General features: G+C 40.4%; 1 long non-coding RNA gene across 3 annotated transcripts in view; it reads right to left on the reverse strand.

Moving 5' to 3' along the window:
• Positions 1-219: 219 nt before the first annotated feature.
• The window catches only part of LOC106041719 (uncharacterized), a 200,995-nt gene continuing 187,878 nt past the window's right edge, over positions 220-13,336 (reverse strand). For all 3 annotated transcript variants that reach the window (XR_010829304.1, XR_010829302.1, XR_010829303.1), the window contains one exon: positions 220-6,584. This is a non-coding gene — a long non-coding RNA (uncharacterized lncRNA). The remainder of the gene's footprint in view (positions 6,585-13,336) is intronic.

The raw sequence follows: 13,336 nt of genomic DNA on the forward strand, positions 1-13,336 counted from the left end.
GTGAACTGCAACGTGATTGCATTAACTGGGACAGAACGACTCAGTCTCGGAGCTCGATGTCTGAAGCGAGGGTGCCCATATACCTATTGTGTTCAAGTGCTCAGATTGGTACTTAGGAGACTGAAATGGGTATTTGGGTGTCTAAATGGCTGTCTGAAAATTAAAATTTAGAACGGGGTGCCTTCATTTAGACAATCAGGATTGAAAATTAGGGTGAGAGATTGCATGTCTGAGTATAATTTAAAGTGCAGGCTCATTATGGATATTTTTATTGTTTAAGAAAATCCTTCCTGACTGAAAATGGGGCAATGACCAGGACTGCAAAGACTGAGGGAAACTATGATGGCACTGAACAGTTTTCTTGATAAGATGAGCCACTAGATGACACTTTGCATAATAATATGACGGACTGAATGTTTCCATGCAGCGTTTTAATTTTCTGGCTTGGTAAAGCCTATTATGGGTGGGTGCCAGGCAGCCCACAGACCAAAAAGCTAACTAGGGACTTCATAAAGTACCTGCCTTCCCGACAAGGTGGGTGGCCTTTGGCTGTCCCACACATTCGATCAGCAGAAGGAAAATAACGAGCAGAGAGAAGAAATAAGCGGAGGAAGGCTGACCATAGAACTACAGAGAGGAAGGGGGGAGCCACAGCCTGGGAGCTGGATGTGGGGGCTGTGGTGAAGAGGAGGCATCATGCACAAAAGAAGGGCTACATGATGGGACATAAAGAGATGGAGACAGGCGAAAAAGTAGCAGCAGCATCTGAGGAGATGAAGACTGTTGTCAAAAATAAGAGTGGGAATGAGGAAAAAAAAAGGTAGTAGAGATGAGGAGGATGGAGCAGAGGACACAAATGCCACTTGGGAGGAATGAGAAGCTAATTATCATCTTATAAATTCGCAGCAATATAAAACACCAGGATATCAGTCAGGAGGAATGCTCCAAATATTTTCCCAAGCAGCAGCCTTCAAAGACAAGACAGAAGAAAGAACAGGGGAGAGCAGATAACATGACTGTGTGTTTCAAGTTGGTTTCTTATATTTCAGACAGTTTATTTATGTATCTAGCATTAAATAAAAAAAGTAATAGATGAACATCTTTTGATTGTGCCATGAGGTACACTTGCCACTGATTAAAGAGCTGACTTTAGAAGGAGATGTTCAAACAGAAAATAGCTGATTTAGATTTCTTACATTACACTATTTATCTATGTCTGTTTAAGAAAACAAATACACACATCCATTGGAATTTTCTTGACCATTTATCAGCATTTCTCCCTGTGATGTGGAGCTAAATACTTCATTTTTTTTTCTGTGTTTTTTGTATTTATGTTCCAGCTGGGAAGTGACCAAGAACATAAGCATTATCACAAAATACTGCAACGTTCAAGTCACTTGTGCCAGCACAGTTGGGTTTTGTATTTGGTTTTTGTTTGTTTTGTCTTTTAAACTCATTTTCTGAATGACTTGTTGGCTTTTAGTGGAAACAACTAATTCCACTGAAGTTGGGTGTTGTGAAGGGTTTGCAGGAAGCTGCATGACAGTCATGTCCAGTGGAACTGCAAGTGTGGAGGATGTGCAAGATATTTGAAATAGGCAAGGAGCAGAACAAATACCGAGGAACCCTTTACTTCCTTTGCTAACTGCCTTTTGTTGCTACATTTGCCTACCATAAGAGAAGCTTAGTTTAATACTACAACTCAAGACAGCGGTCACAGAGGTGCTGTGTTGGTAATGCTTACAAACAACCTCTGACTGACACAGAAAGACAATTGGCCTGAGCACAAAGGGAATTTTTCAGCTTTTCTCTGCTGCTGAGGTGTCCATGTTTCTGCTGTGGCTCTTAGGAATACCCCACTTAGAAACCAGTGCTTCAGAGTCACATAATGATGCCAGAAACACTTGACTTTAGGAGTGGAGTATGAAGAACTGAAGCATTTGTAAATGTGTGCATCCACAGGATAGTGGAAATGCAGCTTCTTACTGTTGCTCAGAAATGCTAACAGGAAATTGCTGGGTGCAAATGGATCTCCAGTTGTAGCCCACTCCTCCTCCACGGGCTAATGTAGAGCCAGCATTACGTTCACAAAACACTTTCACTTTCCTTTAGGAATACCTACTTCTGTTTTGGAAAAAGAAATCACAGTTGCTTGGAATCTAGAACACAGCAAAGTCATAGCAACAGAACAAATTAATCTAATTTACCAATGGGATTGGTCATATTTTAAAGGTGAAAATCAGTTTACAATTTCCATCTGTCCCCATGGAAGTCAAAATATGTTTTGACTTTCACGTCTATGTCTGACAATCACAATCCATAATACGATGGTAATACAATTTCCCTGCCCTATAACAAAAAGGTACCCAGAAACACAGGCATGCATTTATCAGCTCCCTCTCCCACCTAGCCAAATGTCGACATTTAAAGTTAAATACTCCAGTCAGGAACTACGATAAACAGGCCTTACAGCACCTAAATGTATTTGCTCTTTAAAATGTGATTTTAGGCTCCCAGTTGCAGGTTCTGAGCTTGGAAAACTGTGAACACGTTACTGTTATAAGTTAGCACATTCAGCTTCTTCTCCAAGGGTCAGCATCTGATTTCTGTGCAGAAAGTGAGGTGAGTGGCTTCAGATCCTTTCCTCTAAACTGAAATCCTGTTTTAGAGCAAATTGAAACCTTGGCTGAAAATATACCTGCAGCCATTCCTAGGGAATGGTGCATCAAAAGAGAGTTACTTGGCTGGAGAAACAGGTACTGAGAACTTACCTTTTTGCAAGAAATAGCAAGCAATCCTTACCTCTTTGCATGAAATAGCAAGACTAAGCAAGATCTTAGTGAAAGACATTACTCAGCCATTTCCCACTGAACTCTAGTGTAAAAAAGTGCCAGCAGGAAATTCTGAAATTCCCAAGCTGAATTTTTCTTATCAACTGAAGGCTAACAATTTTATTTTTATATTGATTGTCTCTTGCATTCTGAGGTCCTTGAATGAAGGGCATTTTATAAATGTAAATTTGATGGATGGACTGATACATTTATATTCATGAGAACGTAGCCAGAGCTAAGCAGGTTAGTGTTGGTTTACACTCCAATTTTGTCAATAATAATCAGGAAAAGGAGGGATTAATGGCTCACCCTCATAATCTAATCATACCAATGCTATCCACTAACCTGGGCAATGCAAAATCATATCTGTTATGTCAGCTTGCATAAGCAATGATTTTCCAAATCCACAGTTAACATTTAGATGATGTTGCCTATGTGTTGGCACCCGTGTTTCATCTACCATTTGCTGCAGGAACACTTTTATGTATAGCAATGTGCAAACAATTCAGGGTTAATATCACGGAGGGGATAAACTATGAACATGAACAAAAGAAGGATAAGTTTACACAACTGAGCTGCGGGTGGACAACAGATGTTCATGCCATAGAGAGAAATAAATTTAGAAAAGAGCTTGTGATGCAGATGGGTTCAAGTCAATTTGCCTAGGAAAGACTTGTAGAAATGAGCATTTATGCAACTAGCAAAGCTCTACAGTAAGTATGGTAACACCCCACAGGGGCAAAATCCACAGTAAGAGATTTCCATATTGCACAGCTACTCTGGTGGTCCACTGATCACACTCGCCTTAGAAGCACTGACAAATACCATGCATTGATATTTTATCACCCAGGCTCTCAAACCTTGTCTGGTGTATGGAGCAGAAGCTGCAAATGCAATGGTAACACTGGCAGCTGCTGCTGGCACCCTGTCTGTGGACTGGTCAACATTTACATGGTGGTGGCAGTGGCACAACAACAGGAGGTTTCTCGAGCAGTATTATCCCAGCAGTCTACCTCCAGACTCTCTATTTTCCTTACTGCAAGTGTTCATAGGGTTGTTCCCCGCCCCCCCCCCCCTTTTTTTTTTCTTTCAATTTTTATACTTTAATTGAACTAGCATTTAACCTAACTTCCCCCGAAGTTGTTGGGTAGAAGACAGGTCTTTTGGCTCTGGCTGGAGATAATACTTTGACCACTGTGGAGAGGAAGTGTGCATTGAGCCTGACATCTGTCTGAGCTTGTAGCCCTCTGTTTGTCTTAGCCAGGAAATACAGCCCAATTTCTGTGCTGCTGTGGTCTAACTGACAAGCTGATTTCTCAAGCCCCTTCGTAAGTCTTGATGCTAACATCCTTCTTTCTCAGGGACCTTTCTTACAAATATATGTGATATTGCAATTCTGAGGCTGGTGCTGTAAAACGATAGTGGTTCTTTTTCTGATCTTTTTGTCCCATTTTTTAAAACAACGACAGCAACAGGAATGTGGGCCACAGCATGCATTGCTGCTGCTACTCCTTTTACTGACACAGAAACCAGAAAATGGCTGGAGTTAAATGGCACCATACTCAAAATCTGACCACCCAGATGACCTCAGGCCTCTGAGAACCGCTGCCATCCACACATCGAGAGAGGAATTAATGAAGTAGTAGGAAACAAATGCATGCATACATCATATTGTACTGGATTACATTAGTGCATAAATTGCCCGAGTGACCTCACTGAGCATTCGTGTGATGAGAACACCCTTGTGAAGTTACAGCTGTTTTGAACTATTAAGTGTTCATAAGCCAGACATGATTTTCCTGCAATGCTACTGCTAAATGAGCGGCTATGTATTGCATTAGCATTCCCAGATGCCCTCCCTCAGCTTAAGAAGCCTGGGGGTAAAAAGACAGGAAGGCTCTGGGATGCACTTCTGTGTCTGAGAACGATGGCGCAAATCACCCTAATTGTTTGTTAGATGAACAATGATCACTAATTAACGTTGTTAAAATGTCATCAATGATCACTAATTAACATTGCTAAAATTTGTTAACAAAGGAAATTTAACAATATCTTAATTAGGAAGGATTTCTAATTTGCGATATAGAGCACATTAGACAAACAAGGCACAACTCTCCCTTTGTTTTTCAGCTCTGCAGCAGGAGAGATTACATGATATGACACAACGCCGTCTGCATTCGCCGTTTATCATTCTACGTCCTCTACGCAACTCTGCTGTATAATTACAGCTGGGGCTAATTTTACCTGTGTTATTGTTTGCCTTGTAATTTAGAGAGAATGGGCCGTGTTGACGCTACGTGATGCAGTCTGGGGCAATCAGCTGGCTCTTTGCCACAGGACTACCATTCACATGCTCCTGCAATGAAGCGTGTGCATTGCGAAATAAAAAGAACCTTTCAGTGTTTTAATTTACTTAATGATATGGTGCAAGGGTAGCAGCTTTCTTCAGGTTTTCTTTTTCTAAGTGTAATTTATCAGCCGCTAACCTTTCAGGACTGTGTTCTGCTTCAAAGCTGCTGCACATTGTTGGGAAAAGTCCCCTCCTATTATCTGTTACTTAATTATTAAAAAGCTTCTACTCTGTTTTCATAAATTATCTATGTATCAGGGAGGTTGGCATATGAGGAAGAAAGACGTGCATACACACATGCATACAGGCTTGGGGAGATTGCAAAGTTAATTATTCCTAATAGAAAATTAACAGCAGTAATAATAAGAAAACCTGAAGAGATTTCATGCAATGCTGGAGTCAGACACCAAAAAGATTTTGAGAACTTTCATAGCAAATTATCTTTAAACGTAGCAGGGTGAAATTGGGACACTTGTCTATGTTATGCTCTGCCTAGCAGATTGTTCCAAGAGACTGACGCCGGCCTCGAAGGGAACGCAGTTATCATGTAATGCCCAAATGTACATCTAGGAGACTCCTGATAGCCCATCAGAGGGAACTTTTTTTGCCTATTTGTTTCAGTGGAACCGATATACAAACCCTGCTTATAAGGGAATACAGCCTGGTGGTTAAGGCTCTGCTCATTTTCATATGTAGGAATAAAAGATTTCCTGCTTTAGCACAGACTTGCCAGTCTGGTCTGAGCTCTAATTCCATATGTTGTGTGGCAATCATCTGCTTGGGGTGATGGATCACCTTTCCTTTTCTCCATTTTTTTTGTGTTCCTGTGTGTTTTCATCCTCTAGAACCCTTCTTTCTAAAGACTGGAAAGATTGGGGTTTAGGTTTGCATGAAAATGGTCTTTTGGCTCCTGCCTTCTCCCCAAACATACTCAGCTCCTCTTCTTCCCCAAAGCAACCCGACGAGAGCAAGAGATACAACTTTTCTTAAAAGCCACTTCTCACATTCAGATTGACCTGGAAGGCTGGGAAAAAGTGTTTGTTTCCTTGCAGATCCTTCTGCATTCACCCTGGTGTTCATCTTCAGATGCAGGATGTGCCACTGATGCTGAGGGTCACGTGAGATGTTTTGGGGAGGAGAAGGCTCCTTCAGCCCCTCTGCAAACACATGCAGATGTGAGGGTGTCTTGCTTCTTGTGCCAGCAAATGCTTTCACACTCAAAATGCAATAACTCCTTTCCCCTGAGACAAGCTTACAGCCTGATGGTTGGAGCACCTTTGTGGAAAATTACAGATTTCCCCCAGACGCAAGGGAAGTCAAACTTTTGACACTCCCCTTTGCTTTCCTTGCAGGTGTCTGGAGTTGCTTAGAAGGCTTCCGGTCCCATGATTTGTTTTCAGGTTCTGTTTTAGGAAGAGAAAAAAAAAGAAAAAAGAAAAAGAAAAAAAAAGTTAAAATATGATTCACTGTATTTTTCTCTTTTAATTCCCTGCTTGCTTAGGGAATAAAAGCATCAAAAGTAATTATTCTCAAGATCTTGTCTTGTCTTCCAAAAGCATTATTTGAAATCCAATAACACACATTTTCTTAGGAATGACATTGTTTGGATTAAGTTATGTAGGGTTGCTTTGTCCCTTCTATCTATGCTTATTGCACTCTTATGAAGTGCATTGCCTTAGTGCAGTACTTCATGAAGCCATTCTGGTATTTGTTCTCAGTTAGGTTTTCTAAAAAAGACCCTGCCTTTTTTGACCATTGCTAAAGTTGTTAAAGCCTGATGTACTTTTTTTTTCTGGAAATTTCATTTATTCAGACTTGGTTGACCATGTAAGTACTGAAAGCAGTATGTATTGGTGCCTTAACTGGGCCTCAGATTTTTTTTTTTTTCCCTAAAGAATATAATTGCAAGCTCTGTTCGTGAATTATCCTGTTTGCCAGCTCATCCTTTTCTGCTTCAGACATCACAATTACATTCTGAATTTCACCTAAAATGATATTACAACATTTTAAGCTTGCTGTAATTAAAACAGACCTTTACAAATTAGACCACGTGTGTATTGTTTTTAACTCCTAACAGATTCACCACCCACTAGTGTTTATCTCAGAACACTCTACCTGGTTTCTAAAGCTCTCCTCTAACTCCTTGTATTTTGCTGTGTGACTTCCCGTTTACTTCTGCCTCTTTCACGTGCCCCTCATTGTGTTCAGCAGCTGGGACTGTCACCTCTCTTGTATACATGATGGAAATGCTAATCTCTCCAATTTAACGTGCTGTCTTTATTTAAATAGACTCTAAGATCCTTCTTTTCCTCACTATTATTATTATTATTATTATTTTCCAAATGGGAGGTGTGTCAGGTGTTAAGCGTTCAGGAGAAAGTCCTTCTTTGCCCTTGTGTCATGATCCCGTTTCACCAGTCTGTTCATACCTAGCCTCCCTTGGCTACAGATATCAAAACCAACAGGGAAAAGCTGCCTTGATGAAATAGTCCCGCCCTTCTCCTCCAACTATCCTGTTACCTGTGCCTTAAGCTTGTCATAGAAATGAAGGGAAAATTTAGCAAAAATTGAAACAATTATTTTGTATGAAAAAATATAATGTATGAAATATATTATCAGTATAATCTTTGAAGGGATATTTGAAAGTGGTTTGAAATTAGACTTTTCTTGCTACACTTTGAATATATAAATATGTATATAATTAGTATGTCAAATTGAGTTACTTTTTTCCAAAATATTTTATATAAAGTTATTCCAATTCCTGTACATCACAGATGAAGCTTAGTGTTGGCCCTTAATCTGATGCTACATTAACTACAACACACAAATGCACACAGAGGTATCTATGAATGTCATGCTGATTTTTCCAGAAATCTTCTGTAGAGACGGGATGGGTTCACAGTAGCTGCATGATTAACTTTCTGCAATATAGCCTTGCTTTTGGTTTACAAATGAACCATTCTATATCCAGGATATTACTTTCCCTTGAATTTTAGTGACCTAAAATACATCTGAAGTACGTAAGTGCACAAAGCAGCAGTCTCTGAGAGTAGGCATCCTTGGTCTGTTCAGAGGTAAAGAACTGATGCACTACATACACAAACCAAGCACTGTTTTATACACCATAACCAAAAATGCATAAGACAGTTCAGATTCTTAAGGAAATAGGTAAATATATAGAGAGATACATTAATTTAACAAGTAACTACTGTAGCTTTCAGTTTTCTCTGCCCCTGTCCAAACAGGGAGGGAAATGGGAAAACCACAAGGGATCTTTTTTTCTTCCCATATTGCCAGCGTTTCCAGGAATTTCAAATAATTACAGTCTACCAGGAAGAGGTAGGTGAGGGCTCTGGGTAAAGGTGGGTTGTACTCAGTAGGGATGTGATTAGCATACAACAGTCCTTCAGTGCCAATGCACACCTTCTTAAGAGAACTCCCCAGCAGCAAAACCATCATTAGCAAACTTACTTCAAGAGAAAAAAAATGGGAATATATTTCAGCCCCTTTCACCAAAAACTCTAATACCCCAAAGCATACTTATATGCATAGATACGTATTGAAATAAAAGCTAGCATGAAGGCAAAGGTTAATTATGAGATGATGAAACTACATAGAAAAAGTAAAATAGTAATAATATACCTGAAAAAAAAATAGTTCATGCACAAGTTGCAGACAGATGAGAAAGATACAACTTAAAATAATGGAAGGTGGTGTAGGTTGGCAATAAAGGATCGTCAGGGTCATCATCAGGCACAGATGGTAAAGGAACAGGGAGGCAAAAGGGATTTTGGTGCAACAGGTTGAAATCCACTTGAAGCAGGAAAAGAAACAGTGAAAGCCAATGGGTTCTTTAAAAAACAATCACATGAAATTAATGACTTCATTTTTGTTTATACATTTCTTGATGAACTGCAACAACCTTTAGTAATCTTTGTTTTCAAGCTTTAGTTCATGTTCAGGTCTATTTCTAAGACAAATGAAATTAGTTATATGCCTTCTCCAGCAATTTAGAAAGATTTTTAACTGTTAACTGTCATTCCACATTTTTATCACCCTCTCTCTTTTTTTCCTCAGGTCTCCTTCAGTGCGTTCAGCTCCACGTAATTCTCTTGAATACTTGTCTCTTTTGTTTTATCAGATGCAGCTCTCCATCAAAGCCTCGCTGTTTGAGCTACAACTTCATCTTTTTCCTCAGACCCTTTGGAGCTGCGAGCGTACCCCTTCCATACTGCTTTCCAAACACCATTAATTGTCTTGGTAGTTATCAAGTCCCACACAGCAAGAATGTTTTCCAAGACGTGTCAGATGTTGAAACTCTTCCAAAACTCACTCAACCTGTGACTTATTTGCTTTGCCCATCACTCCAAGTAATCGCATCAATGTTTGTCATAAATAAAACATTTTAGAGTTAGCAATTGCTCTTTGGGTGCGTGGTTGTGTAACTGAGGTGGTGGTGGAGAAAAAGCAACTTGGACATTCAGGTGCAGATCAGCTGGGTGAGATGGATGGGCAAATAAGTGTGTTACCAAGGACGGGCAAAGCTTTTAAATGCCAGCTTACTTGCATGACAATACTGTTCAACTTCATGGCTAAAGTTGTTTGCTAACCAGTTTTGGTAACACTGGAAATCTCCTGTGCCTTTTTCTTTGAAAGCTAGTGAGCACATGGCCTTCAAACCCTTGGGTTTTGCGAGTACCTGCAACATCACTCCACATCAGCTGGGCTGTGTTTTGCAGCCTTGAATCCTGGTGCTTACTTCTGCCTTGAAGAAATAAAGGTTCTCGGTGATGTATGTTTCCAGAAGGGCTCTCCTTTGGCTGCATTGACTAGCTGCTGCTGTGTGTAGCACTGTTGCGTAAATTTTCAATGATTTCTGCCAAATAGTACCAGAATACAGTGGGACACAGCTCTGATTCCCATCCTCCATCTGCACTGAGCACATTTTTTGATCAACACCTCCTCACATGGCCAGTTATCTTCACAGATAAACCACTTGTGTTTTGTGCTGGTTTTAGTGACTCTGCATTTCTGTTTATTGATCTTAGGCTAGATTTATCCACTTATACACACAACCAAGAGCTGATGAAGATTCACCATTTGCCCGTGTTCATTGTATTCCCATCTTTGTTTCTAAGGATAATAGCTTTCTTGGACTTTTTAGATATATAAAAGCAGCTGAAACACATTTTTCAGTGCCACTGGACTTTTAGGGTTATTGTATGCTGAAAGACCATGAAGGAAAAGAAATCTCCTAGACTACACAAGCACATGATTTGAACGCCTTCAGCTCTGACAAATTCACATTTTACCCACCATCCATCTTGCACTGCAGCCAAAGTACTTCGTGTAAACTGACATGCTATTGCAATTGTTTGCATTTTCTGTTTTGTTCATTGTTTGGTTGTTTTTCTCCTAAACCACTTCTAAATCCTAGTCAACGCTTGTGAATTTGGTAACAGGGTGGGAAGGGAAAGGAGCTTAAAAAGTAAATTGTGTAGGTGTGAAAACAGCAATGTGGAGGCTTTTCTTTTGGAGGGACTTCTTTAAGAGCTGCAGAGATGTGAGTGAGGCACTGGGTTTGCTGAGCATGCAGCTCCTGTGTGCTGTTAGGATGGGTTGCTGAATGTGCAGGTTAAATCAAGGGACAAAGTGGAGAGGGTGCAATAGGAAGTGTTACTGCCTCATTTCCCTGGCCAGCTGGAAAGGCCCAGTTGAGTGCTGTGAGCAAGCTGATGGTTGCCTTTCCAGAATGGCATTGCCAGGAGAACACACTAATTTTGCTATGGCACATTGCAAAACCCTAAGCTGAGGTTGGGGAACTTGCACATTATATTGCATTGTACTCCTGGCCAGGGTTGCTTTGTTGACAGAGCACCCCCTTAATCCCATGGTCTTGTGTCACAACCCTGTAAAATTAAACCCCAAATAGAGCCCTTTCCTGTGTCAAGTCTTCTCCCCAAACCAATCAAGAAATAAACCTAATGGCAAGCTTGTGTGAAGGGGTCGTCTTCTCTACTTGATTCTGATCCCTATAAATCAACTCAAGTTTGACTTCTTAGTGGAAGGTGGAAGCGAACCTTGGAAGATTACTATTGATGCTATTAGAAAAAATACCTGAATTCTTAATAACCATAACCAAAACAACCATTTTCTGATGATTCAGCAACCTGTCCACAGGGGACAATTTATAGGTGTTCTTTTGAAAAAAAAAAAGCAAGGTAGAGTCACAGAAGAAATACTACTTAGAAAAATAATATATGTCTCTTGCATTTTACATGTTGAAAAGGTTTGACTGTAAATTCAATTTTTGACATTCATCCCAGAGCCACTTTAAAGGCAACCCACAGATTCAACAGGGAGACAGTAAACACTAAATCATAATTACCTCATAAAAGGGGAGCCTGTTTCTCTGAATGCCTGAGATCTGATTTTGCTTTGCAAAAATAACATAAATCTATTGTTCTACCTGGTTTTATTTAAGGCCAATTAGTGCTTGTATTAAAAAGAAAAAGAAAGAAAAACAGAAACAACACCTTCCAAACTTTACTGTCATTTGTCTAGATATGAAACCCTGATTCTCTGCTCTCATTAAGGAGCTGTTCATTAGAGGACAGCATGTTCCGTGAGAGCTGAGGTCTTACATTAACAGTGAACTATGGAAAATCTCTCCCATTTGGCAGCCCACATTAACATTTCTTCAGCAAAGGGATTTCTTTTTAATGTGATCTAGTGCTGTATGCGTTACTGTACAGAAGAAAAAATATTTTTCAACACAATCTTGACTTGGTTTTAATATCCCACTGGGTGACATCTGACACTGTACTGAGAGAATAACACCTCTCTGGGTAATCTTTCCAACAGAGCCTGAAAATGAGCAGTCTGTGCCATTAATATGGCCAATGTAATTAGCAGAGCAGTATGACTGATCTTTTTTTTTTTTTTTTTTTTTTTTTAAATCAACATTTCCTAAAGCTATTTCTCCAACTGAAGTGACTCTAGCCTGTGGAGCCAGGGAAAGCTAAACTTGAGTGCGCCTGAATAGGTCGCAGTTTTGAAGCACAGGTAGGGAGATCAAAGATAACGTAGCTGCCTGCCTTGGACATGATTTCTGAATAAAGCTCATTATGCCGTTACCAAGAATTTGAAACAATTGTTTCTAGGTGAAATCAGGTGAAATTAGTCACGCCACAATAATATTTCAAGGCAAAGAAGCTTTTTTTTTTTTTTAATTAGGAAAAAACTAAAAAGAAATTGATTTGTTGTTCTTTGTCACCATTGAGCCAAAACTGTGGGGGAAGAGTGTTCTGTATGTTCAGTGTTCATGCTGTACGTTCAAATATGCTGGGACTCCATTTTTGACTAGTTTTGATACAATCACATAATTTTCACACCTCTCTTCATTCTGCTTGTGTAGGAAGGGCTTCTCTCCTTGCAGGTGAGCATGCAGCCAGAGAGACCAGTCACAGCTTTATCTCATCCCCCTGTAGAAGTCACCAGAGACACCTTTGGGAAGGGCTGATACCCACCAACATATGGTACCACTGCAAAGCAGGCAGATGGCCTGAGTTCCTGAGAAGGGTTTGCCAATTGGCAGAGCCAGTGCTAGTGCAGCATCCCCAGGGGGTGGCAGACACCTGGGACCCCAGTGGTGTGCCAGGAAACAGGACAGAGGCAGGCAGGGCAATGACTGCAGCATAGGCAGGGCTGTGCTGGAGAGAGGAATTGTTGAGGAAGATGATGGCTGTTGGCCCATGGAGAGCTGGACCTGGCTGGTGCCTGTTCTTACCTCCTGGGAGAATAAAGAACTGGCAGCTGCACATCCTGGGGTGTTGAAACCACACCAGCTCTCTGATAAGAACATAGTCCCATTTTCTTACAAAATCCAGATGTGGTGGTGGTGGTGGTGGTGGGGTCCTCTCCCTTCAAATAATACCCAAGCCCCTGGGGTTTACACTGACCTTCCACGTGCAGTGTAGTTGATTCAGAACTGTTGGGTCTGTATTAAGAAATACTAAGGCACAAAGTTCTTTTTGAAACATAGCTTACAAGAGACAATGAACTCATCCAAATGAATGCAAATGTCTCAACTCAAAAGTAGCCTACCACTGCAAAAGACACAGGTGCTAAGAAAAACCTGATAAACAGCTGATAC

The sequence above is a fragment of the Anser cygnoides genome, chromosome 2, assembly GCF_040182565.1.
Source record: "Anser cygnoides isolate HZ-2024a breed goose chromosome 2, Taihu_goose_T2T_genome, whole genome shotgun sequence".
Lineage (NCBI taxonomy): Eukaryota > Metazoa > Chordata > Aves > Anseriformes > Anatidae > Anser > Anser cygnoides.